General features: G+C 47.9%; 1 protein-coding gene and 1 long non-coding RNA gene across 7 annotated transcripts in view; one reads left to right on the forward strand and one right to left on the reverse strand.

Moving 5' to 3' along the window:
• SPTBN1 (spectrin beta, non-erythrocytic 1) overlaps positions 1-26,422 on the reverse strand; it is a 115,125-nt gene extending 88,703 nt beyond the window's left edge. The window contains exon 1 of one of the 6 annotated variants that reach the window (XM_074536669.1): positions 26,261-26,422. The gene's annotated coding sequence lies outside the window, so the exon portion shown is untranslated. Of the gene's footprint in view, positions 1-20,927; positions 21,071-25,227; positions 25,252-25,449; positions 25,586-25,691; positions 25,851-26,035; positions 26,192-26,260 lie in introns of those variants that run through there. The other 5 variants (XM_074536670.1, XM_074536668.1, XM_074536671.1 and 2 more) reach the window with 5 other exon arrangements.
• Positions 19,172-21,942, forward strand: LOC141728456 (uncharacterized). The gene is made up of 3 exons (XR_012579373.1): positions 19,172-19,276; positions 19,387-19,506; positions 21,818-21,942. It is a non-coding gene; the product is annotated as an uncharacterized LOC141728456 (long non-coding RNA).
• Positions 26,423-26,767: the final 345 nt, after the last annotated feature.

The raw sequence follows: 26,767 nt of genomic DNA on the forward strand, positions 1-26,767 counted from the left end.
TTGACTGCAGAATTACCTGAACTTTTTGATAAATAAAAGAAGGTAATAGCAAAAACATTCTGATGGTGGTAAATTAATATAAAGTGATTAAAAATCTGAGTAGAATTAACAACATATTATCTGTATACACCACAAAGGGTGCTGTGGGTTGAACCCAAATGAAATCCACAAGAGGAAATGAACTGGAGGGGGAATCAAAAAGGCTCCAGGTCAGCTGAGTCCTTTCCAGAAGTACAGGAAGGACTTTTCTGACGTAGGCTCTCACTGAAGATAACCTTTACTCTGATCCACCCCTCATCTTCAGCCCATCTCAGCCACTTCACACGGAGGAGACCAGGACCTTGTTTCACGAAGCCTCTGCATTTCACCCTTTGCCATCCTGATCACAGAGCAAGGCAAAGATCCACTTTCCAAACATATTTTAGTACTTGTGGATGGACTGATGAACAACACCAGGGACAACTTGTCTGGCAGGAAGGAAAACTGATGTATTTCATCACTTATCAACACATTTTCAAAGAAACTACCCAAAAAATTCCTTCCACAGCCACTGAGCATTTAAAGGACAATATTTAGTATCACCCTGTTCTGGAAGCTATCTGTGGGCTGACCTTCACCAAAAGAATGTGAAAATACAGGGCAATTGTCTACAGTGGTATTTACCTTTTTCTTCAGCAGAACAAAACAAAAAAGTCTTTTTTAGTATTTTTCATGCACTCACGCAGAGCAGAGTTCCAATAAAAACCAGGTGCCCTCGGAAAGGAGATCCCCATTTTCTGGTCCTCAGTCTCTCATGACCCAGCTTATGAGAAACAGAGCTGAGCTTTGGGAACCTGCTGTGTGTCAGGGAAGGGCTGAAAGCGGAGACGCTCCCGCTGCCTCCGGCCTGCCAGACACTTGGCTCTGCTTTGGATGAGGGCACTGCTGTCAGTGCAGGAAAAGCTTCACATCTTGACCCTGGCCATGACCCTCGCTTGGCAGGAAGTCCCAGGCAACTTGAATGCCCTCAGTGACATCACTGTTTGCTTGGGCAGCAAACTGGCAGTGCCAGGTGGCACCCGGCTGGGGGGCATCATGGAGACAGCGCCTTAGTTTGCAACCCACAAGGAAACTTTCCTCAGGAAAAAATGGACAACTCAGACATCACTGGGTCATTCAAGAAATGCTGTGATTGCCTCTGTGTGGCCACACAGTTTATCAATATCAGTTTACATCTGTTGTATTAATTCAAATGAAGAGCTACAGCTAAGTTTTGGGGGGTGGGAAAGGGACCGGAGGCTCTGGGACTGGAGTTTCTGTCCCACTTTGCACTCCTAGCAAGGGAAGAAATGATTTCTCACACAGAAACGATGGCCCTGGATTACTTTTGGAAGGAGGGCACCCCTGAGCCCGCCCTTGCTACAGAGCTGCCTGCAGGCCCTGACACACTTCCATCCGGAGCACATTCCTGCTCCTGCCGTCCTCTCCTGAGATGCGATAGCTCTGACCTCCTTACAGAAGGAGGGCTGCCAAGTAAACAGCCCTGGCTCACCAGCCAGCCAACTGCTGTCTCCCCTGCCCTTCTATTTTCCCTCTCCACTTCCACACTCACCCTTCTGAAAGGTCCCAGCCCAATCCAACCTGTGGGTGAGCGGGAGTGAGCCGGAGCCGCTGCCCATCTCCCTTCCCGCCATCCCTGCGAGCTCCGGTTTCCTTCCCGCAGGGAGGAGGCTGCGGTGCCCGCCCGGGTCACGCCGCAGTGCTGAGCCCGAGCCCAGGCACAGGCAGAACGAGCTGCAGCCGTGGGAGGCTGAGCACGCTCACGGCTTGGCAATCCCGGAGTGTCCCTGAGGGAGGGCACAAAAGCAGGGAGTCATGTCAAACCACCCTGATCTACGCCTAAGCAAACCTCCTCCGTGTTTTATGTAAGGGCAGGGAAAGGCTCCATCACTCCCAGCCAAGGAGGAGAAATTGAGGACAGGCTGTGCACAGGCACCTCCTCCCTGCTCGGAGCTGCTGGCCGGGGGAGGCTGCCTGGTGACAACTTTCAGGGAGGAAAAAAAGAGACGGAGCTGCTTTGGCTCTGCCCCCAAACTGCAGAGCAGCGGTGGGAAACCGCACCCAGGGAGACGCCCAGGGAGAAAAGGATGTTTTGTTGTGGAGGCTTTTGTTCTGGACTCTGTTTATTAGCGAGACTTCACAGCCAGGCAGGCAGTGTAGGGAAGCAATTTAAAGGGCCAGCCCAGAGTAAATAACCTGCTACCCCATCGGCAGGTTTGCAGTCAGCAAACAAACAAACAACAAACCCCAAATTCTGGGGGCAGGAATGGGGAAGGATTTGCTGACACCCTCCATAAGGCAGCAGGGCTGAAGCAACAGCTGGTTTCAGCAGCTCCAGCACCAAAGCAGGAAGGAGCAGCGCCAAGTCCAGGCACGCAGAGACTCTCATTAAGAGGAGACACAAGGCAGCACTAATTACCCCACAGCAATGATCCACCTGCTCCCACACAGGTACCAGAGATTCCTGAGACCTCCCTCGCTGACAGAGCTCTGCTGTAGCCAGAGCTGCTCAATCAGCTCCTGAGATCTGGACAAAGAGCTGGCCTGGTAAAGAAGAATTTAGAAAAGAACTCAGATTTGGAGAGTGTGGTAGTCCCAGAGGAGGCACATCAAAGCCTGGTCCAGAACAAGAACCTCCTGCAGATGCTGGATCATGCAAAGCTTGGCTCGTGCACTGGAATATGATATAGGGACTACATGGATTCTAACTGTTCTCTCTTGAATGAGAATAAACCCAGAATAACCAACTTTTGCTTTGGGGAGATGAAGACAGTACTTTACTGTGGGTAAGGGAATGCCCACAGTCTGGATTAGAGCTGGTTGGAAAGTGAATTGAGAAATGGAGCGGTTTGATACTCAGCACCCACTTGACCACAGAGGTGTTAGGAATTGTCCTGCAAATCAGCACAGCCTGCAGCAGCAGCATTGCATATGCACATTTTCAGCTAGGCCTAAACGAGAAATGTGGCCAAAAGCAGTCTGGAAAAGGATCCCTCCCCAGGAAGACCAAAATGTCACATGTCACATGAGTAAATCACCAAGTCGGATAGTGTAAGGTACGATTCCATCAGGCCAACAAGATTCCTGGTTCAAGTAACCAAGCCCAGCTTGAGCCACTGCTTCCCAAGGAGGAGGAAATGTGTCTCATCCTCCCCAGAGGACACACAACACACATCATCCACTTCTTGGCAAGAGCACCACATCCAAACTGGTGTCCTCCAAATGAAACGTTTCATGGTGTAGTGGGCACTGACCAGAGGAACAACAGGTAAAACTGAGCAGCCTGCCTGCATTTGCCCACATGGAAGTTTTAAATGGACACCAGCTGTTAATTCCTTTCTACATTCTTCACATTTTTTTTGGCCAACTCCCCAACAAGACTAACAGAAACCTTTCCCCTCCAACTTTCATCTGATGCATAGATAAAATAGTCAGGCAAGAAAAAGAAATCTATCTCATTATTGCCTTCATTGAAATGCATGCCTGTAGGTCCTCAGTGCATCCCTGCCCTTTGAGATGGGTTAAAGAGCCTTAATGCCATCTAAATTAAGTCAATTTGTTATTCAGAACATTTGTGAGCAAACAATTTGCATCCTGGGAGGAGAAAGCACATGGGCCAGAATGTAAAACCCTGGGAAATAAGATGATAGATGGGAAGAAAAAACCCAAAAAAAGCTATGTCTTAAATAACTCGGGTCAGTATTTTGGTTCTTTGATGTTTCCACTACGGTTGAGTCCTTTTTTTTGCCTTAATAAATATTTTAGTGCACATCCTCGTGTGCTGATTTATGTGAGATAAGAGATATTTATCATTTTATATATGATGGAGTGATAACTCTTTCCAGGTTTTCCATGTCAGTTTGCTAATCCTTGGAGTGTTGTTGTGTCCACCATCCCCAAGACATTACTCCCTGTGAGTCCAGCCAGGATACAAACCCTGGCCAGCCCTGATCCCTCCAGCTTGGACCTTGGCTACACAGCAAGCCAAAGGCCTTCACCAGGAGCCAGGGCCAGGAAAGGGTTCCTCAATTCCCTGGGCCAGGAGAGGAGCTCAGATGTTATTCACAGTTGTGGATTCTCTAAGTCAAACAGGCAAATAAACACACCACTGACTTTGGCTCCTCCAGAGCACCCAACTGTTGTTATTGGCACTTGGATCCAAACAGTTCTGGCCACACCTAAACACAGCCTGCCTTGCACAGGACCCCGGCAAGGGGAGCAAAAAGGGTCCAAAAGCTTTATGGTGTTTCGCATTGACTTCCCAGGGGAATTGTACCAAGCACTGTCACAACAAGGGCTCCAACCCAGCTCCTGGAACGGGAGGAAGCAGAAGGAAACACGCTGGAGCTGTGGGATCCCTCCATGTGCACAGTCCCAAGCTGCCCACAGACCCCACTGCCACAGCACCCAGGGAGAACCTGCATGGGACAGTGATATGTAAAATATCTGATTCTTGTTTCACTCTGAGCTGAGCTTCTTGTCTGGGAAATGGATCCCCAGCTGGCACAGCCCCAGCCCAACAGCTGCATTGCTTTTCTACCTCCACAAACACCCGGAAAGTTCGCCAAAGCCCTGTTTGTGCTGGCCCACAGCCAGCACTTTATTATTATGTACTATTAGTTCATAGTGAGAAATGTGCACTACAGGAAAAAAAAAGAGCCCCGAGAAGCTCAGTAATTGGGCACAGATGTTGAAGATTTATGGAGCTGTCCCCACTGGACAGGATCTTACAGATTGTTTCTATCACCTGTTTGCTTTTGGAGTTTTTAATAAAATAACTATGTGTGCTATCCTGGAAGAATATTCCAGAATTCCTCCTTCAAAAACCAATAACTTTTGATCTCCACTTGTCTCCTCTCAGTAACAATCTCTCCTCAGAGTTCCATAAATGCCTCTTGATATTCATTTCATATTTAAATACGATCTTGGCTGTTGTTTTCATTACCCAGCAACTTTCAAATGCAATCAGACAATTTCATTCTTACTTCATGGCCCGGAAAATAAACCTCACACATCATGCCAAGTGATGCAGTTAGAATCCATGATTAAGTCTCTCAGTATTCTCTCAGTATTCAAAATACGTGATAATCTTCACCTTTTTTCCTATTTTCTGGCAAACAACATGTGCTCAGCATTTTTGGGGACTGCTGCTTGCCCAGTGCACTGACCTCACTCAGCTTAAGCTGCCTGCAAAAGTACCTCAGCTCCCATCCAGATTTCTGAATCTTGGTCCATTAAATTAATTCTGCAAAATATTTGAAATGTGCAAAGCTCTGCAGCTGACAGCAAACACCATGAAAGTGAAAACACAAGGAAATCACTGGCATTTTTCATAACTGACCTGTAATGGTTTTGCCATTTCAAATTACATCAGGAATGATTTCTTTCCACCAGCACAAAATGGCAAAACAAGGTGCATTTCACTCAGAAATTGTTTTTCCAAGCATTTACAAAGGAGGATAAATCCCAAAAAAGTTGTATCTCTGCAAACCAGCACGTGGGACCACTGAATTTCTGCTCTGACACCCATCAAGGAGCACCCAGGCTCCCTCCCTCCTCACCCAAGGCACACCTCAATTTGGCTGGATAACCTGACATTGCCCTTCACCTTTCCCACATGGCACAGCTGCTGATAAATTCTTCCTGAAAAATGATTTCATCCTTCCCGACAACGTGGCTTACACAGCACAGACCTATAAAGGTCAGGACCTCATTACACATTTAGACACTCAGTTCCCACCCAAAAAATAGTTAATCTGATAAATTTAAAGGGTTGGAAACAAATCTATGGAGATTATGTTTTTCCCACAACTCTGAAATCGACCTTATCAGTCACAATTGTACTTTAGGCTCAAAAAAGGTTTAAAATGTTTTACTATTCCTGTTCATATGAGTTCATACAAGATGACTACAGCCTCTACACTGAATGTGGGAGACACTGAAGAGAGCACACAGTGGGGTGTGTCCACCTCCCCTTTCTGAAGGGAATTCAGATGGCAAAAAGCATCATGAGGAAATTGCAAGTAGAGAAGTAGAGGAAAGCAGAGAAAAGCTCCATTTCTCACCATGTTCTGTCCTGGCCATCAAGCCAATATCTGCCTCAAAAAGCAACAAAGCAACTGCATCTTCTCTCTGGTTTCTTGAGTCACACTCCCTGCACTCAGGGCTTTCTATGGAAAGCCTCCCCCTTTCCCTGAGTTACAGAAGAGTAAAGCCTGGAATTATCTTGGGTTATGGAAACACATGAAGTAATTCCCACACAGGAAGAAAGAGACATCCTTCACTTGCCATGATCGCTTGCCTTGGATCCTGAACAGATTGGGCCTTATGTCAGTGTTATCTTATTTCATGTACCCAAATGATTCTTTAATTTAATAAGAATTAAAACATTACCTAGGGAGAACAAGCACAGCAGGGGTGATATGGTTATGAAGGAATGCTTGCAAACAAGTGGTAGAACCTTCTTTAGCTTTTACTTTTTAAAGAGCTCGGATTCTTACAAATTTCAGGTTTACACCTGCAGAGTTACAGTAAAAAAAAAATTAAAAAACAAAACAACAAAACCCAGAACAGCCCCAGAGCCATTTAGAAAGCGCTAATCCTGATCATTTTCCACCTAATGACTGTTTACTACACAGTCCTTTTAAATGTTTGGCAGCTGCCCAGATCTTCCTGCTTTTCCTTTCTCCCACACGTCCTGTCCTTCCTGCCAGCCATCTTGGGTGAGGACAAGCCTCCGGAGGAGAAAGCTTTCTGCTGCCTTCTCAGCCTCTCAAAGCTCCACTCCCCGGGGAAATCCTGAGCCTCTTTCACTTTCAAAGCAAAACTGAAATCTCTGAGCTTTCAAAGCCTCACCAAATGAGAGCATGGAGCAGGAAAATTAAAACCAACCAGAAAACTTGGGTTTTTTCCAAGGATTTCAAAACCAACACTGGTTTTAAATGAAGTGGGACCAGTTCTATAATTCTCTGACCCCTAGCAGGCGCAGCTTTGAGCAGACCCACCCCAGCACTTGTTTCAAATGCCATTCACTGTCACTTGGCATTCCAAGCTGGAACAATTATTTGTGGTCAGATGCTCTCCCTGCTCCTGAGCAGCTGTGCTTTGATCTCCTCCTCGTGGCTCCCATGGATCTGGAGGCAGCCAAGCTCCCTTCCTTCCCAAAAATGCAGCGTAACAGATCCTTGGGGAAAGTGCAGCCCCACTGCAGCTCCCAGACCTCACACAGGCCTGGGATGGGACCAGATGTCTCCTGGAGCCCTGACCACCATCCTGACCGTGGCTTCCACCCACACACCAGACTCCAGAAGCCCCGGTGAAAGTGAGGAATGAGATGGAAAAGCACAGTGGGATTTTTAGCTGAAAGGATCAGGTCAGAGCTGTGTCCCTTTTTGATGGAAATTGGGGTAAGACAGGACCTCAACACACAGATTTGAGTGAGGATCGTGGCTGCTCCAGGAATAAAGCAAAAGCATAACCAATCCAATGAGCTACAATTAATATTTTAAATGAAATCAGTCCAGCCCATATTCAAATCAGGTCACCAGTAATTAAAGCATCCTTATTTGGAATGGCAAACCCAGAGAGCTCCTGGATCAGAGCATTTCTCAAAGAGAATATATTAATGGGAGTGTTTGGAAATGCATGATGCACTCGTAAGAGGCTTTAATATAAACCTCAGGATTACACTATGCCAGCTTTTCAATTATTACAGTCTCCATGAAAAGCCAGGCACTGGCAGCAAGAGGTTAAAGCAGACCTTGGAGCCTGGCTCTGCCCTTTCTGTTCCAGAGGATCCCACTGCTGGTTCCTATTCCTGCACCAGCTGAACAGAAGCACTGAAGGTGGGATTTGAAATAAAACATCTCTATTAGTGATGCCATCAATGCCAACACAACACACAAGGGGAAGCATCATAACTTCACCAGGGACAGCAGAATCAGCCTGTGTAATTTCTAGAATGATCTGCTTGGTTGGCTCCATCTTAACACTCACCACACCCCAACTCAGCCATTTTAGTTCCTGTATGGCTGGAGTTTGCTTTCCCTTCACGTGGCACTGCACAGCAGGCTCAGCTGTCTGGAGACCAGGGATCTCTCCCTGTAAAGCACATGCAAATGAAAGATGGAGACAAAAAAAGCCTGAGTGAGGCTGAGGGGAGGTGGTGAGCAGCAGAGCGAGGTAATGTGACTGAATAAGTAAAAATGCAGAATTTTTAGATTGCTCTTGTTCCAAACAGGCGTCTCAGGAAAAGCTCCGTGCTCTGGTTCACTCCAGAGGGTGATGATGAATGCAGGCTGTGTCTGTGCTGCTTTAACAGCAGCCCCAGAGAGAAATCTCCCATTCCCAAGCCACAGGAGTGGCCACTGGAGCCTGGTGTGCAGGGCAGGAGCAGCAGAGCTGAGCCTTTTCCATCAGAGCCTGGGAACCACCTGGACATACAAGTCCTGCTCCCCCCAGGCATTCCTCCTGCAGGCCCACCTGCCCTGGAGCCCCTCTGGGATCTCTGGACTCTGCAAATGTCCTTATTCTCCAAAACTAGGCATCCCCTGTGCAGAAGAGGGAGTAAAACCCAAATCACCACAACCCCAGCCATACATCCATGGCCACAGCCCCCAGCTCTGCTCCAAAAGGAATTTCCTCCTCTCCAACAGCAGCTCCCAGCACAGCAGGCTCTGTAACCCACAAGGACACAGGGCACTGCAGCAGCTTTGGAAAAACATCAAAAGAAAAGGTTACCTGCAAATCCCAGAGTTTATTTTTGCCCCACTGCAGTGCTGTTCCTTGCATTCCCCCAGCACTTCCAGCTCAAACAGACTGGCACAACGGAGCAGAAAGGAAACCAAGTCCATTTCAATATTCCTTTATGACATTCCACCATCCTAATGCAAATTCCAGGCAAACAGAGCCTTTCCAGAGTAGCAGAAAACAAATAGAAAACAAGCTCTGGGCAATAGATCAACCTACAGGACCCACTTTGGTGCTTGTCCACCTGCAAGTGCCTGAAGGACAATCCCTTCCCTCAGCTCTTCCATAGGAACTGCTGGGAAGGTGCTGGAGCTGTAAAATCCCTCTGGTCAACCACGACAAAAAGATATTTGTGCTGACCACCACATACTTATTTACCAAACACATGACAAAAACTAGCATCAAACATATGTTAGTTACCTGAGCTAGAAACATGAAGAGAAAAGTATTCCCCTGACCAGAAATTTCAGTTTCATCTACCCAGCACAGCCTGTGGAAGGACAGACCCAAACAAGCCATATTTGACACAGATAGATTAGACAGATGGTGCAGTGTGGTATAAAGGGGATTTGGGCTTGCTTGACTTTGGCATGGCTGAATTACTTATTAATTGCAGATACACAAGAGTTGTACTGGGTATTTTACCAAGATTTAATGCCTTTTAAAACTTCATACCATTCAAAGTTGCCATAGGTTGTGTACAACAACAGAGGGGTTGTTTGGCAGCTCAGTTCTGCTGCACACCTTGGGTATAAGCAGCAAAATTACCTATGCTATGCTATTACAGAAGCTTTGAGCTACCTGTGAATTTGGGGAAATTGGCTGAAAGATGAATAGAAACTCTGATTAAAGATAAAACCTCTGAATTCCTGAAGGCTGCTGAAAATCTCAAATATCACAAGGAAGGCACCCTCCTCTGTATTCCTCTGCTCCCTTCCCCAGTGGCTGCTGTTGGATTCTTCCAGGATCCTGGTGAAGCACAAGATTTAAAGAAGTTGTTGCAGGGAATACAGAGGGGGGTGAAAATCAAAACATTCGAGCCCCAGTTAATGCCAGGAGCCCACCCATATGGCAGCAACAGCAACACTGAACACTGATTTTAACCAGGCCATTTTCCCTAGAGCTTCCTATCCTTCGGGATCAGCATTTCTGGCACTGAGTGACACCACCCCAGCCCCATCCAGCACTGGAATTCCACAGTCTGGAGCACGCTGAGATGGGGTGGGTTTGTTGTCCTGAGAGCTGCAGCACAGCAAGGCACCTCTTCAAGCTGGCCAAAGGCAGAACAAAGCGGGGTGTGGGTTCTAGGCAGGAGGGGGATCTGGAGAGCAGGAAATGACAGAGAGCCTCAGACATTCTGTGCAGAGCAAGGGCTGCCAGCTCCCACCTCCCCTCCGACACAGAGCCAGCCAGGCACCAGGGCTGGCATTTCACAGGACAAAAATGACTCCTTACTCACAGCCTCCTCCAGGCCAGAGCAGGCATCCATGACCTCATCTCCCACCGGCACAAGGGGAGGCTCTGGGCTCCTGTGGGGAGGTGTCAGTCAGGAGAAACCCAACCACAGACAAATTATCAGCTAAAATAGAACTGCCACTCTCAAGTGTCCGACAGGAGAGTGCAGGGGAATAAATAACCCAGCAAGGGGACAGGCTGTGGGTTTGGGGAAATGGATACTCACATTTTCACTTTACCTCGCTGGTGTTAAACCTTCCCCTACTGATTTGGGACTCTGAGTGAGCACAAATAACACATTAATTAACCAGTTCTACTGAGGGGTACAAATTTAGCCTCACCATCACTCTTTTAGCAACAAAAATGGCAGAAAAATATCAAAAGCAACATTTTACCCCCAAAGTAATTACTTCTGTAACTCTATAATTTGGGACAATACAGCACTGAGATCCCAACCCAGAGCCAATTCCTTACCTGCAGCAAAATGCTGGAAGTTTCATTTTCACAGGTGTTGGACACCAACAACTCCCATCAAAATTAATTGGGTCTCCAATGCTCCAAGCCTGAGGCAAAACTCTGATCTCCCTCCTTTCATTATCCCAAACAGTCAGCCTAGAGCAGCTGTGTCTCCAGCAGGGATTTTGGGATACCTCACCCTGCCCAAGCTTTGGGAAGGCTCACAAGGTCAGAGCAGGGAAAACAGAGTCACCATCTGCTCTGCAAGTCCAGGGAATACTCACAAAAATTTCAACCAAGAAAAAAAATCACACCCATCAGTACATTTATTTCAGTGCAAGTGAAACAGGAAAGTGGACACAGCACAAAACATCCTGGGAGGAGCCCTAGGGGCAGCAGGTGGTCACAGGGCTCTGCAGGAATTCTCTAGCCCCGGAATGCTGCTATAGGGCTTTGTTTGGCCTTTATTTTTCCCCATTTTGGGCTTTTTCCCCAGATCACAGGGCACATGAGCCCACATCCTGCTCCCAGGAAGGCTCTCCCAATCTGTGTCCTGGGAATTCTGGTCCCTACCTCAGCCCTCACTGCTTTACTCTGACAAATGAAGACATGGACACATTTGCCTGCAGGAATCCATGCCAAGATTTGGAGAAAAGAGGTTCTGAATCAGCAAAATTAGGGCCATGTTTGAAGCTCTGCAGGAATTACAGCTTGGATTTGCCTGCTCCTCGGGCAGATTTTCTTTCATCAAGACCAGCACAGCTCCCTCTCCTTCCTCCCACTTGGACCTGCTACTAAATTAATCAAGGATGGTTTGTGAGCAAGTTGATGACAAGGGATCTGCAATTCAGCCCTGCTGAGAACTGCCAGCCCTAAGTCAGAACACCTTCTTTTTCATTCCCTTCCAGAGCAATGCTCAGCATTCCTCTTGACATAACTTTAAATTTTGCTCACCTTTCCAAAGCTGGTCTGGATTTTGTCAATGAAAAATGAGCACTGAAGCCAAGGTCCCTTAAGATATTCCAGATACTTTTACTTTCATAGTCTCCAAAACTTATCTGAGAAAACCCGACAGCTGGGCACAGGCTGGCAGGTTCATAGGAAACTCTGATTTGAAAATGAAAATAACTGAATAAAACTGAAGGAGACAAAAGATGTGGGGATGCCAGACAGAAAGGTGAAGGTGATACCTGGGAGGAAGCATCAGGATCACTGCCACCAGCAGGCAGTGCCATCACAGCCATGGAAATGCATACCTGGACTATCCAGACCATCCAGAGCTGATACAGCTCACCCTTCTTCATCCATAACTCAAATGTAACAGAGGAGAATAAAAATTAACTTATTTGGGAGGCCTGGTAACATCTGTTATCTCCTGTGAGTGTGCTCTGCCCAGGAAACAATGCCAGTGTGCAGAATTTCATCCCTGCAGGATGTTACTGAATTAAAATAATGCACTAACTGCTCACCCCAGCACCATTATGGTGAGAGATGTGCATCAACATCTCTGCATGTAAAGTGGTTAATGGGACACAGGTAAAGGCATTAGCACACATGGACATTTCACCACCTCAGCATGGCCTTCCAAAGACAAGCCACTCAGTTCTCCCTGGATTGCTAAAGCAGGGGCAACTAAAACTCATTTCTGTGCAGATCTGAGCCAAGACAGCTGCCTTTGGGCTGACAACAGGCACAAGAGCCACACCTGAGGGACCTGATACACATCAACGCTCAGGAATCCTGGCTCCACTTACAGCAACAGGTGACCTGGACAAGGGAAAAACCACTGGCTAATTGAGAGACCCTGACTGCAGGACGAGGTGAGAGATGAGAATTGACTCCAAGCTCTCAGAAGCCTGATTGATTCTATTATAGAATTATATTAAAAGAGATTATATACTAAAACTACTCTAAAGAAAGAGAAAGGAGACATCAGAAGGCTTAACAAGAATGAATAATAAAAACCTGTGACAGACCAGAGAGTCCAACACAGCTGGACTGGGATTGGTCATTAAGTAAAAACAACTCACATGGAACCAATCAAAGATGCACCTGCTGGTAAACAACCTCCTGATCACATTCCAAGCAATCAGATAATTATAGTTTACATTTCTTTTCTGAGGCTTCTCAGCTTCTCAGGAGAAAAATCCCGACAAAGGGATTTTTCAGAAAATATCAGGGTGACACCAAAGGCCACTGCAAACCAGGGCTGGATCCTGGTGTGTGACCAGGCATGCCATGCCCTCTCCACAGCATGGGGGATTTTTGGGAGGTGTTTCGTCTGTGACTGAAATTTGTGCCCTTTTGGGTTTCCAAGATGTGGGCTCTGTGACCAGAACAGGGTGGCTGGGTGCCAGGAGAGGCAGGAGAGCACACAGGGACCTTCCCTTTCCTGGAGCAGCTCCTAAAGGAGGGCAGAGCTCCAGAGGCAGCTGCTGGGGCACAAGGGGCAGCGTTAGGGCGCTGAAACGCTGCGATCCCAAAGTGATTCCAGACACAGCGACGACACGGAGATTTATCGAGCCCTTCCCTCGCTGCCAGCCTTCTGTCCCCACAGCCAAAATGGCATTCCTGCTGGGGGAAATCCAGGACAAGCCTGTTAGGCTATGGGTAATGCTGTCAGAGACACAAAGTGTTCTGGTTTTGCCTTGTGGGATCCACCTGCTCCAGGATTCTCTCCCAAGAAGGCTCCAGCTGTGATGGATGATCATCAGAGGGGTTTCCAGCTGAACACAACTGGCTGAACCCAGCTTAAGCTGATAAATGTTAGTGCTGGTCTCCTCCCTACAGAAAGGGAAAATGGATCTCCTTCCCCTTGGAACTAATAAGGCAAAGAGAGCAGCCCTGCCACCACTCACCTGGACCCTCAGGATTATATGGTCAAATTATATTTTCCTTCACCCTTATTTTTGGCTAAACAGTGTTTGCTGAAAGCCTTCCTGGCCTTCATTTCCATGATAAAAGATGGGCATTGTTTGGTTCCCTCCTTGCCTTATAATATCATTAAGATGGCAATCAAGCCACATGATAAATCCATTTTTCCCCATTAAATCTACAATGGTCATTTCTGTTTGCTTGTCCTTTATTTCGCCCTAGAGGAAATTGTCTTTTCCAATATGCCTTTTGTTGATGGCAAATGGAAGGAAATTATTTTGCTGAAATGGTATTTTATTATTAAATTTTGCATTAGTTAATGCACAAGAGCATTGGAGGGAGGAGAAAAAAAAACCACCTGCCTTTCAATTTGTGCATTCTTGAAGCGTGTAGGCTGAGGATATCAGCACTTGGAGCACACACCCCAAGTTGCCAAGCCCTTGATCTTCCCACTGAGTTCAATCCTCAGGATGCTCCCACCCTTGTAAGTGGCCTCCCAAAGGCAATTAGTGGCTTGCTGCAATTTGCAGGGCTCCTGCCACAGGCACGGAGCCCACAGGCTGTACCCACAGCCCTGGGAGAGAGGCAGGGCTGCCTCACACCCTCTGCCAGCTGCTCCCCAAATCCCTGTCTGGCAGCCATCAGGACCAGAGCCTTGTTCTGATGAAACACTCTCAATGCAGTTTGCTACTTAAATCCTGGTTTTTCCTCTCGCTTTGCTTCCTCTCTTATTTTCTCCATTTCATTTTGGCCACTCCTCACTTTCTTTTGATCCACTTCCTGCTAGTTTCTCTCTCCCACCCACTTGTCCTGTGTGTTCAACAACAACAGCAGATGAGGGGTGAAGAAACAGGGGTGAAGAAGCCTCAGCTCAACTCCCACACAGCTCCAGCCTCGGGACTGAGCCTTTGACTCGTTCAATATTCAACTCCTCAGCTGAGAATAAGGAGAGGATTTCTCTGTTCACAGCTATTTTTAACACTGCAGAGAAGGTTTAATATTTGAATATCAGAATTGTAATAGCATTTGCAAGAGGAATGGCCTATTTTTAGCAAAGCACTGGCTTTATGGATGCCTCACAATCACAGCACTGTAACAGGGAGATGCCACCAAAGAGGAGGCTGTGACACGGCTCTGTGCAAAGGCTTGTTCTTCCCATGCCATTTTGAGTTCTGCATGGAAACAGAGCTGGGGACACTTACCATAGTCTCCAGCAGAAACCACCATGCACAAAGCACAAAATTCCTAATTATGAAAGCTTTCCAGCATCCAGCTGCTAAACCCAGCCCGGTGTCACAGCTAAAACCAGAGCTGGGGGGTCAGCACACACACACACACAACATCCTTTCTTCCCCATCCCTCAGCAGCCCTTGAAATTAAAAGCCATTAAAAAAACCTACATCCCAAACTCCCAGCTAAAATTAACCATAGGCTTGTACAAAAATTCCCTCAGCTGCATTTCTTCTGGCCTTTGCTGGGTTTCTGTTTGCTGCAACACTCAAATTACAAAGCCTCCTCCCCCTTGTTGTTGACACCACAACACAGCCCCTGGCCTTCCTTCTAAACCCAGCAACTCAGGAACAACCCAACAAGGGTTGTTTGGATTCCCCCCACCACAAAATGCAACTTTTAAACAACACACTTCCAAACACAATGCTAATCCCATTCCAATTCATCCCCTCCAACCCCGTGGAGGATCCCCTGGCTCCCATGGCCACCACCTGCCAACATCAGGAACAGGTAGAACAAAATAATTCCATACCAACAGAGCCAGGAAAATTCCTCCTTGTCCCTGAGGAGACCTGGGTTCTCTAGCAATAAATCTAGGAAAATGGGCCAAGTGCCAGTCACCACACACAGGGACACCATTTCCCCAAAGAAGTCACTCCTAGGAACTTCCTCATCAGTGCCTATAGGAGAATCCCAAACCCCAGGCAAGGCTGGCATGGTCATTCCACTGACAGAGGAGCGGTTAACAGTACTTCACAACATCATCATCATCATCATCATTATTATTATTATTGTTATTGTTTATTATTATTATTATTATTATTTTCTGCAGTTAATTTGGAGCCTCCCATCATAACACCCTGATTCCCAAACCACCACCCCAGGGAACAGGCAGTTCTCTATGGCAAGTTATATCCAAGACTTCTCTGAGGAGTAGCAAAGGGTTTTCCAGGTGATTCTTGGGGAACAGATCCCTGAGGTGCAATATTCAAGGACCAAGTATCAGCACAAAACCCACGAGCACCTAGAGGCAGAACGCAGCATCCATCCAGCCCCTGATTCCTGACACACCCTGAGGTCCAACTATTAACCCACCACTGACCATGTCCCCAAGTGCCACAGAGCTTTTAAATCCCTCCAGGGCAGCTGTGCCAGGGCTGGACAACTCTTCCCATGGAGAATTTTTCTCTAATATCCAACCTAAACCTCTCCTGGTACAAACTGAGGTGGTTTCCCCTCTGCAGAGACATGTGCAGGCAGCAGGTGACGTCAGTCAAATGGGCAAGTTTTTAAAAGGAACAAAGATTTATTTCTCCTGATGACAGCCCAAATGGGAAATCTCCTTAAATTTTAACTTAATCAAGGAAGGAAATTATGTACCAAACATTCCAGTCTGCTACTGAACACTGAGACCAATTCAGAGAAAGAGGAATGGAGTGGTATATTCTAATTGCACAGGTAATTTCAGTGCTTTGTGTTTGGGGAAAACAAGATTATCATTTGGAACACTGAGACAAGAGACTTGGTCATTTGCAAGGCACAAAGCAAATTCAAAACCTGCTTTGTTGCTCTGGTAATATTTGCATAATAGTTATTTATATGTATGATGCGTGGAGCACAGTTTCAGGACAGTTAGGCAAGGTGAGCTGCCCTGCTCTTTAATCCTCTAATAACATGCTTGGGATGCAATTTGGGAATTCATTCCCCTCTGATGGAGCAGCTGTGCTGCTGCATAGTGACCATTTCTCAATGCTCATCCCCATCAAACTGCACTGGTTTGATCAATCCACAAAGCATTAAGAATGCATACAAGGATAATTTTGTGCCTCGTTTTATGTATCTGCATGCCCTCCTAGCTCTCCTCTAGGTATGATGGCCAAGCTACTAAACACCAGCAAGGGCTGCATTTATCCCAAAATACACATAAAATTCTAGTGCTAAGTCTGCCACGGGCACTGATCTAATCGAGTTGGCTGAAAATTAATTTCAGGCCCAGGGTTCTTCCATGGCTCCCTGGATTCCTGCCACAGCTTATGACAACCAGAAGTTAAAACTGCAAACAGCTGTCCTCCTGTTAGAGGCACTCTGGAATAACATGGATGCTGTGCTCGGAAAGCTGCCCTAAAGGTGACGCGGGGGTTCATCGCCCCGTGCCAGGAATCCGAGGAACTCTGGGACTCTCTGAACTCTGCAGCAGCTCTGCTGTGCCACTGCAACCCCCAGTGATTCATGTTATTTTCTGCTGGTCAGCAGCAGCTGTAGAAACATCCCTCACTGCTCCGCCTCGGCCTGGAATGCCCATGTGCTCCTCACCTGTCAGCCCTGCTGCAGCCAACACACCATTTGTCTTCACTGGGCTGCTTCCTCACTCCTTCAGAGGAAAATCCTACAAAGCCTCCAAAGTCCTGCTTTGTCTCAGTGAATATGCAAGCAGGCATCTCCAGATCCCACTCCAGCCCTGCAGCTGATCTTTGCTGCACTTGCTGCAGCAGCGTAATCTCACTCAGGATTTACTACCTGATTAGGATTACTCAGACTAAAAACACAGCTAGATAAGAGCTGTGGGCTCCCTGTCACCTGCCCACGGAGAGGGAGCACCGCCCTGACTCCGACATTTTGGGACCTTGTCACTTGTTTTACAATCTTCACATTTCTAAAATGGTTGAGAAACATGACTGAGCAATACAAAATGATCTCAGATATAGGCTGGGCTCAAGGATCTCAAAGATCTTTTCCAACCTACTTAATTTTGTGATTCTGAGATGCTCTTGTACATGTTTCTCTATGAAAAGGATTTAAAACCTCAAGTCCCAGACTGTGATGGTGTAAATGGACACATCAGTGGTGCAGTTGTGTAACTTGGCACAAGTGGGGATTCAGATACTTCATTCTCAAGCTTCACAGAGCAAGAAGAATAACAGTACTGCAAAGAAAATGAGCATGGAAGGTCCTTTTTTTCTTACTAAACAGTGAAGAAGCAGTTATGAGCCTCATTCCTAAGCTGGCAGATAGCACAGACCATTACTGCACCATGGAGACTCGTCTGGGGAAAATATCTGTACTTCTTTGTGGTATATGTTTAATGCAAAGTCACCTTATTCTTGTTTGTCTAGCATACAATGAGAATAGATCTCTAAAAATAACCTACTTCCCCCCTCTTCCAGCTCCTCATGGCAGTTTCACTTATTATTAGCCATTATTCACATCTCTTACATAAACTGCAATTTCTGGAAATTTTTATGCCTCCTGGTACAAAACCTGAAAGTGCGCAAGGCTGGAGAAGGCAGAGCTCACTGAAACTCCATTGCATTGCAGGTTTTACCTCTCCTTCCCTCTTACCTGGGTTTGATGTCATCATGTCCCTCCCTGGAGCAGCAATAAAGCTCCTTTACACACCAGGGCGCTGGGAAGCTGCAAAGCTGGATCAGGGGGGCACCTGGGGTCAGGGAATCCCCCTTGGGCACAGGGTGGGGCTGCTGTGCCACATCCTCTTCCCAGCCAACCTCAGAGCACAACCACAGCACCCCACTGCATCCTGAGGGCCACAGCTTCCCCTTTTTGAGGAGCAGGGAGCAGAGCCTGGCAGCTGTGGCTGAGTGAGTGTTCTCTCCATGGAGAACCTCGGTGGCACAGGGGATGTGACCCCGCTCTGCTCCCAGCACAATCCCTGTGCATCTGATTCCCGGGGCCAGGGATGGCAGTCCTGCTCCAGGCCTGTTGGGAGTCACACCTCGAGGGGTTTGGGAGCTGCAGTGACACCAGGCTGGCTGTGCACACCAGAAGCTGGGGGATATTTTCCACAAACGACCTCTAATCCATTTGCCTTTCCAAGAGTGCAGCTCATCCTCAAATCTGCAGGCACCAAGAGGTCATGACTTACAGCACTCCAGACTTTTATGATTCCCTGACAATCCCACTTTTATTTTCCCTTTCACAGAGCTCCTTGTGCAGGTCCCTGCAGCAGGGCAGACACAGTTCCATGGTTGTTTGGATCCGTACTTTCCTCAGGCAGCTCTCAGCAGGGCTAAACAACCACCTGCTGACTCAGGATCACCCAACCTTGCTCCCAACCCAGCTGCCCCCGCACTTTCCTCACACTATCCCATTTAGCAGCCAACTCATCCTCTTTCTGAAAGAAACTAATTCAGGCACCCCAGGTTTAATGTTTAACTGGCTTATGCTAACCACTAAAGCTGCACAATCAGATTCTTCCCTCGACAAATTTGACACGGGGCCGAAAATCAAATTTGCTTCTTTTTCCCCTTAAACAAAACCATCTACGGTCTGCAGTGGTAAACCACTGCTCATTTGAATATCCAAACACTGGCTGTTTGCATCCAGGGGCTGGTGCCAAAAGCTGTCACCCACAGCCAGCCCAAGCACGTCTGAGGCCGCTGAACTTATTCATCTCTGCCCTGATACTTCCAGACTGTTCAAGGAGAATTTGAAGAGGCTCCTACTGACCTACACTGAGGTAAAACCCATCTCATTTCTCATTCAGGTGATGATGAGGATGATACCAATGGCTTTTCCTGGGCTGGGATTTGGGGGCTTTCACCACAGCTTTTTCCCTCTTTCCTGCAGCCAAAGACTTAAGAGGGACATGACTGCTCTCAAAATGTAAATGGAATATATTACCAGAAAAACCCGCCCGAATCCTCAGTCAGTAATCCATTTTTAGGAAAGAATTTGTGCGAAAATGAGGTAAGTGATAACTTTGCAGATCTCCTGTTATCCACAGTGCTATTTTAGGGAGAGTGTGACTGCATTGGGCTTGTCGCAGAGTCCTGCTTCCAATCTCCTGGCAGCTCCCCAGCACATTCCAGTATTTAACGCACAAGGCTCGTTGGGATGCAGTCCCACTTATCTCCCAGACACATTGACTAAGACTTTCCCACATAAACTGACCCACCCTTTAGTAGCAAGAGGTCACTCAGTACAATCAGCCTTCAAATGAGGAAAACAATCAGGAAAAGCTTCTCTGATGCCAAAAACACCAACAGAATAAAACACAACAGGCTCCAGTGTTTGTTCTATGAAAACTCGAAAAGTGCAAGGCAGATTTTTTGACTTGTGATAATCAGTGTAGCCCCACCAAAGTCAGCCAGATTTCTTTCAGGCTCAGGACCTAGCCTCTTAAAAGCATCTAAAATTGCTCTAAGAATACATTACTCCAAATAACGGTTAAAAAAAAAAAAAAAAGGCAGCAATTAATCGATTCTTCTTTTACTATGATGAAACTGCAGAGAGTTATTCATGGCATTATGGTCCAAAAAAGGTCACAATATTTTACATTACAAAAAAAGAAACAGCTGATAAATTAACCAGGTTATCTTTATCCCATATGGATCCTACATGACAGAGAATTCCTGTTAACTTATAGAGAACTCTCCTGACTCCTTCACTGCATGATCCAGGCTCTAGCAAAGGGTGATCTACTGGATGATCCTCCTGTATCAAACATCCAGATTTCTAAAAGGCAGATCTAGGCCCAAAGGCCCTTTCCAAAAATCATCTCCAAGCTGCATTCCAGAGTTGCTATAAATGTGTGTGCCACTGGCACCCCAGAGCCACAAGCCATCCACCCCATCTGTAGGGAGTGGTGCAGATGACCCTGAAACATTTTCATTAAATATTTGTTCACTAAGAGAAAAGTCAGTGAAAGCCCTTGACAAGAAAAATCTCACCATTGGTTTAGCCACTGACAAAAGCCGACACCTGGAATGTACAAATCCAAAACCTGTGAATGTTCAAATAAATGTGTCTACGTTAAATTAGTTCACATACAGCAGGCAGCAACTTTTCCCTTCCAAGCCAAAAAAACAGAGGAGCTGCTTGCTATAATTAGCTGGAGCATTTGTGGTGTCTAGGCACTAAGCAAAATTGATTTAATGAGTGGGAAAAATCAGCTTTTGGTCCTGGTGCACAACCCCAGAGTGATCAGCTCCACTGTATCCCGGGCTCTGCCCACACTGCCAGAGCTCACCATGCACAGTTTCCATGCCCTTGCAAACACAAGGCTCCCTTTTATCATGCAAGAACCAAAAGCAGCTACCCATGTCATTCTGTAATAAATCAATCCATAGAGCAATAGGATTAATTCAGAACAAAAGGCAGGAACTTACAAAACCAAAAGCTGCAGATCTGGATTACTGCCGGATGGCAGGAAATCCCCACAACTCCTTGTAGAAGACCTTGACCACGTTCTTGGTCAAGGGTCTGAATCCCACAGCAAAAACTAAAGACTTCCCAATGAAGACTGTAGGTCTGGCTTGGGAAAAATGTCTGCCAGGGATAAAGTGGGTAATCAGTATAACCTTAAAATGTCAGAGCCTGGCGTGGAGAGGAACCTCTGCGTCACCTCGGAGCACCTCCCACCCAGGCCAGCCACTGACGCCTCCAAGGAAGGGGGAAAATGGAAAATCCAGCTCCACACTTTTGGGGTGGGGCATGATCCTCCCTGATCTCTGCAGGCACCACTGCAGCCCTGGCCAGGAGATTTTAGCACAGGCATGACCTCAATGTGATGCTGCTTTCCAAAACCTCGAGGCAAGCTGAAAAAACAAAAGCCAGAACTAAAGGTGTCTGAAGGAAGGGTCACAACAACCACTCCCGCACTTCCTACAGGGAGACTGAGCACATGAAGCATAAATGCTTTATTCATTAAGTTGGCTACTTCAAACCCATTAAGCCCGTGGCAGTCTCTGATGTGGGTAGTGGAGCACGGCTGGGTGGCTCCAGGTCTGCATCTCTTCCTCTCTGGTCACATCCTAAATCTGGGTCTGCAGCTACATCTCTTCCCAGACCCCACATTTCATGCGGAGTAGCAGCTGCCCATTCCAGGGATCATTCCACGTTGTATTGAGACATGATTAACAAAACCAAACCCAGTGGTCAGAGCAATCAAACTGAGTTGTCAGTCAATCCCTATTCCTGTCTTAAAAATAAAATACAAACACTTTGTTTTTCAAGGCAAGCTTCTCTGATGATTTGCATCTGTGTTTCCTATTCTCAGAGAGAAGGAGAAACTGTTTCCTCTGGTGCACAGCTCTGGACGAGTGAACAAAACCCGAGATGAAATCCAGGAACATCATTCCTGAACATTTCACAGATCACAGGCAAATTGCTCAGCAGGTCTGGCTACCTCTCCCAAAAAGGGAACACCCTATGTTTGGAAAACCAGTCAACAGAAAAACCGCTAAATCTGGAACATTTACCTGTGAACAGTTTGGTGGCAGAGTATTTTTAGCTCTCAGGACAGAGTGTTAATGGCACACCTCTCCTGTTCCAAGGGCACGGCTATGACCAGAGAGGCTATTCCCAGTATCCAACAGGTGTGGGTCAGCATCTGCTGCCACCAGGGCTCCACATGCAGTGCCTCTTCTGTTCAGTCCCCACTGCCCTCTCGACATCAGGGGCTGCTGAACAAATCAAACCAACTCACCATTTCTTTTTAAAGTTCTAACACTCAGCACTTTGTGGAATAACAGCGGCCGCACACCAGCGTAAATGTGTTCCTCTGGTGGCAGTGGTGACACACCAAAGGGGTTTCTGGTAGGCTATAACACATGCAGCTTAAAAACAAATACAAGTTTGTGCAATGTAATAGGAGAGTAAATATATTAAACAATCAAATAATATATTAAGAGAATAGCAGGAAAGTGAAAAGACGTGAAAAAGTAAGAATATCCTGAAATTATCACCGTTCAACGAGAAAAAACCTCACAGAGAAGAGAGGATGATGAGAAAAATGTTAACAGAGATGAAAAACAATAGCTCAATGTAATCCTCAACCTTAATCTGTCCTTGGGCATAGGGAGATGTACACAATCCCCAAGCACAACATTTATACATTGGTGCATACCTTTCAATAATCACATACATTTCACTGCAAGCAGAAATAACACTTCCAGACACAGCCCCCCCAGCCATAAAATCTGTTATGAACTCAACCCTCACCTAACAACACACATCAAAGCTTTTTTCCATGCAAAACTGGCCTTTTTTAATGAGGAATGGACAGTAAAAAAATGTGTCTGGGATTAACAATACATGAAAAAGAAATAAAGTTGGACAAAAGAGAAAAATCCTGCCTGTTTAAATATATATAGAATTGATCTATGTCACTCTGATCAAGCTGTTGAATAAGTTGGGGTCTACTGGGCATAAGAAGAATTTTTCTTATGTCTTTCTTTTTTTAAAAAAACCATGTAATCTCTCTGAAACCCTTTTTTCATTACAGGAAAAGCTTCCAAAGGTCCAGCTGTAACTGCTGCAACATTGTATTCATGTTCATTAGAAAAACAAATTCACAGCAGATCATTTTAAGAGTAATAATAAAAGGCTGACAAACGAAAACCACATGTGGGTGGGGGGGAAAGAACCCAGCAGTGGGGGAAGCAGGCTCCAAGCCAGGCTCTGCAGGACACGGGTCCCAATGGATCACACTCCCCTCGGTGTGGAGCTGCAGCTCCAACCCTTGTTTCTCCACACAAGCGGTATCTGCTCAGAACAATCCAACACGAGATGGTTTCTCAGGTTTAAAGCAAGAGAAGGCAACTGGATTTTCACATTTCACATCTCTAGGCCAGATGCCTGCTGGTTTCACTTGGGAAAATTGCCATGAGCCTCGGCAAAGGTAAGGGTCCAACGTGCTGGCAACCTCCCCAGCTCCATCAGCTGGGAACAGGAGCAGCCCACAGCAGGAGCTGATATGCCAGGAAAGCCCTTATGGCTCCACAGAGCTCCTACCATGGAGCACAGGCCTGCTCTCATCAGGAGTTTCCAGGCAGCACAGGGAAGAGCCTGCACTGCTCTCCCGCACAAGCTCAGCTGAGCCAGAGACATCCAAGGGCAGCCAGTGGCTCCTTGCCCTGACAGGTCACCTGTCTGGCCCCTGGGGCTCCCACACTTCCAGAAGTATTCCCAGACCCTAGGGAAAGGGCAATCAGGAAGCCTGTGGCCACAGACACCAGCCTGGGCAGGATTTAGTAGCTGACTCATGGCTAATGGGCAATGATAAACTGTTGTACTGGTTGTTCACTTGTGCCCAGATCAGATGACTAAGGAATTTAGGTGCCTATAGAGATTAACAGTCTAAATAACTTTTGCAGTCTGACCCTTAAACATCTGCATAAACAGACTTTCTCCTCTGTGTTCCATGAAAGATGTTCATGCACTCCTTGCGAATGAAATACAATTATTTTGCAGGCAATACAACTACAAATATTTCATCCCATAACTGACCCACATGAAAAATAAATCCTTAGTCAGGTGACGTAATGCAAACGAGCAATCCAGGCCCATCCAATAAAGGGGGCTGAGCTGATTCCATTTTACAGATGATGAAGGAAAAAGAAAACATCTTTCATAAAATGGTTTGTACTCCCACTCCCCAGGGGCTCCTGGAGCAGCACACAGCAGTATCCTGGGCTCCATACATACAGCAGGAGGGTTTTGCCCTTCTCTGCCCCACTCCTGTGTGCAGGCAGGGCTCAGTGACACACAGCAGCTCCAGAAGCTGCAGGATCCGTGCCACCACCGAGATGAAACAGCATCTCTAACGCTTTTTGCCACATGGCTGCTGCAAGCTCCTATTTATCCCAAAATGCTGCATCCTGCTTTAGTGAGTGTCATTTGCTGCACCTAACCTGCATTACAGAAAAACCCAAAGCGGGTTCTGTTCCAGAACCTGACCTCCTGATTCCACATTCATAATTCCACGCTTATGTTCCTGAAGTAACAAAATATACATGAAGTAACAAAATATTCCCCATTTTCTTGCCTCTTCAGCACTAGTTGTGACACATGAGCCAGCCCCTCATCCCTCCTTGCAGCCCTACAACCACTGCTAAGTCATGGAGGCATCACTACAGCCATTTCTGTTCTCTTCACAGAGGGGAACAAAACCCCGAAAAAACCGCTAAAGGATAAGAACAAATTTTTTAAAATCACATCCCGCTGCCATCACCCACCTTCCCAGCCCTTTATCCCATTCCATTTTCACTCCTGTCTCTCTCTCCAGAGCCTTCTGAGCATATGCAAGTCCTTCCTCCAGCGGAGCTTTCCTGCAATGGCCTGAGGAGTCGGAGCCTCCCCTGACATTTCCACACGGCTGCTATCTCTCTGAATAAATTCCTCTCCCTGCCCTGCCTCTCCAGCCCCGGCTCCGGGGAGCATTGTTCCCCAAGATGCCTGTCAGCACGATGCCGGGCTGCGGGAATTCCAGCCCTTTTCCCGAACTGTTCAATAATCAGGTTTCATAATGCTGGTATCTTGTCAATAAAGGTCGAAGGATGAGCCGAACGCTCTGGATCTTGACAGTTTCTGTTTATTCCCTCTCCCTGCAATCCTGATCTGGAACATTTAGCATTTATACCTATGGACAATGCGAAGCACAACGTAGAAACACAGATCACTACTCACCTTTAAACGAGAATGCAATTTCATTCACGATTAAGACATCAACATCACAAATTCAACGCTCACTCTAGCTCTGTATCATCACTCCAAAAGGAAAAACATCAGCTACTGAATGAAACGTCAGCCCCGGTTGCCATGTACAAGGGTTTTTCAGAGCTGCTGCAGTCTCACAGTCTCTAGCACAAGTCTGCCATATTTTTTTTGTTAAATCAGGCCTGTACCCACCTAACAGCCAGAGCCAGCCCCGAGACAACCGAGCCAAGCCCACGCGTTGTGCCGCTGACTGCGGGCACCGCGGCACCCGGCGATGGCCGCGCCCGGACCGCAGCCCCGCAGCCGGAGCCCGCGGGGTCAGCGCGGCGCTCCCGCGTACAAAGCCCCGCAGCGGGCCCGGCTGACAGCGCGCCGCGACCCCCGCGCCGCCCCCCGCGCCCCGCCCCGGCCAAGAAAAATAAAGGAGGAATTACATCCGTCTAGCGAGGAATACCGCAGGAGCAGCAGCCGAGCCGGGCTCTCCGCACCGCACCGCGCGGGGCGTGCGGCTGCGCGGCGGAGGCGGCACCGCGGGCGGGGAGGGAGGGAAGGGGAGGGAGGGAAAGGGGCGGCGGCCGCCGCTGCCCCCGGGGACGGGCCGGGGCCGCCGCAGGGCAGGGCAGGGTAGGGCGGGGCGGGGCGGCTCTGACAGCGCCGAGCCCGCTCCGCGCCGATCGGGGCTGCGGAGAGGCTGCGGACGCCGCCCGCGCTGCGCACACGCACCCGGGAAGAGGGGCCGCCCCCATCCCCGCTCCCCAATCCCCAATCCCGGCCGTACCTCGGCGGTGCCCGCGCTGTGCGGAGGGACAGCGGCACCCGCAGCCCCGCTGCGTGAGCCCCGAGCCCCGCCCCGCCCGGCGCGGAGCGGAGCGGGGACAGCGCGGGGGGCGGGGACAGCGCGGGAGGAGCCCCCGCCCCGCGCCCCGGCCCTGCGGCGGCCCTGCAGCGCGGGGGGCTCGGCACGGCACGGCTCGGCTCGGCTCGGCCCGCAGCGCATCCTCACCTGCTACTGCTCCTGCCGCTGCTGCTGCTGCTCGGGCCTGCCCTGTGCTCACGCCAGGTCTTCTCCCTCCGCCGGCCCTCGCTCGCAGCCCTCCGTGGGTGTTATCCAGCCACTCCCGGCTCCCCTTCCCTTCTCTTACATTTATTTGGTTATTGGGTCTCTCCAGCCTCCTTGCTCCTCCTCCTCTGACACTCTCTCCTATCGCAAAGACAATATTGGCTCGCCCCCAGCATCCATTTCCTCTAGTGCTGCTCTCCCTCCCGCTGCTCTGTCATTCCTAGTGGAAACCCCATCCCGGCTTTGACTTCCTCCACTGCAGTCATCCTCTCCTACTGCTCCAGTCCTGCCACCTTCCCGCGTAAACAGCCTCTCTTTGGCAGTGCAACCCAACCCCTGGAGCCCAGGTCCAGCTGCCTTTGTGCCACACTTTCCCTTTTCCTCCTTTCCTGGGCAGGATTTTTGTTTTTCCAGAGAAAACTGGTGTCCCACAGCCAGTGCACCTTTCCT

Source organism: Zonotrichia albicollis, chromosome 3 (assembly GCF_047830755.1).
Source record: "Zonotrichia albicollis isolate bZonAlb1 chromosome 3, bZonAlb1.hap1, whole genome shotgun sequence".
Classification (NCBI taxonomy): Eukaryota; Metazoa; Chordata; class Aves; order Passeriformes; family Passerellidae; genus Zonotrichia; species Zonotrichia albicollis.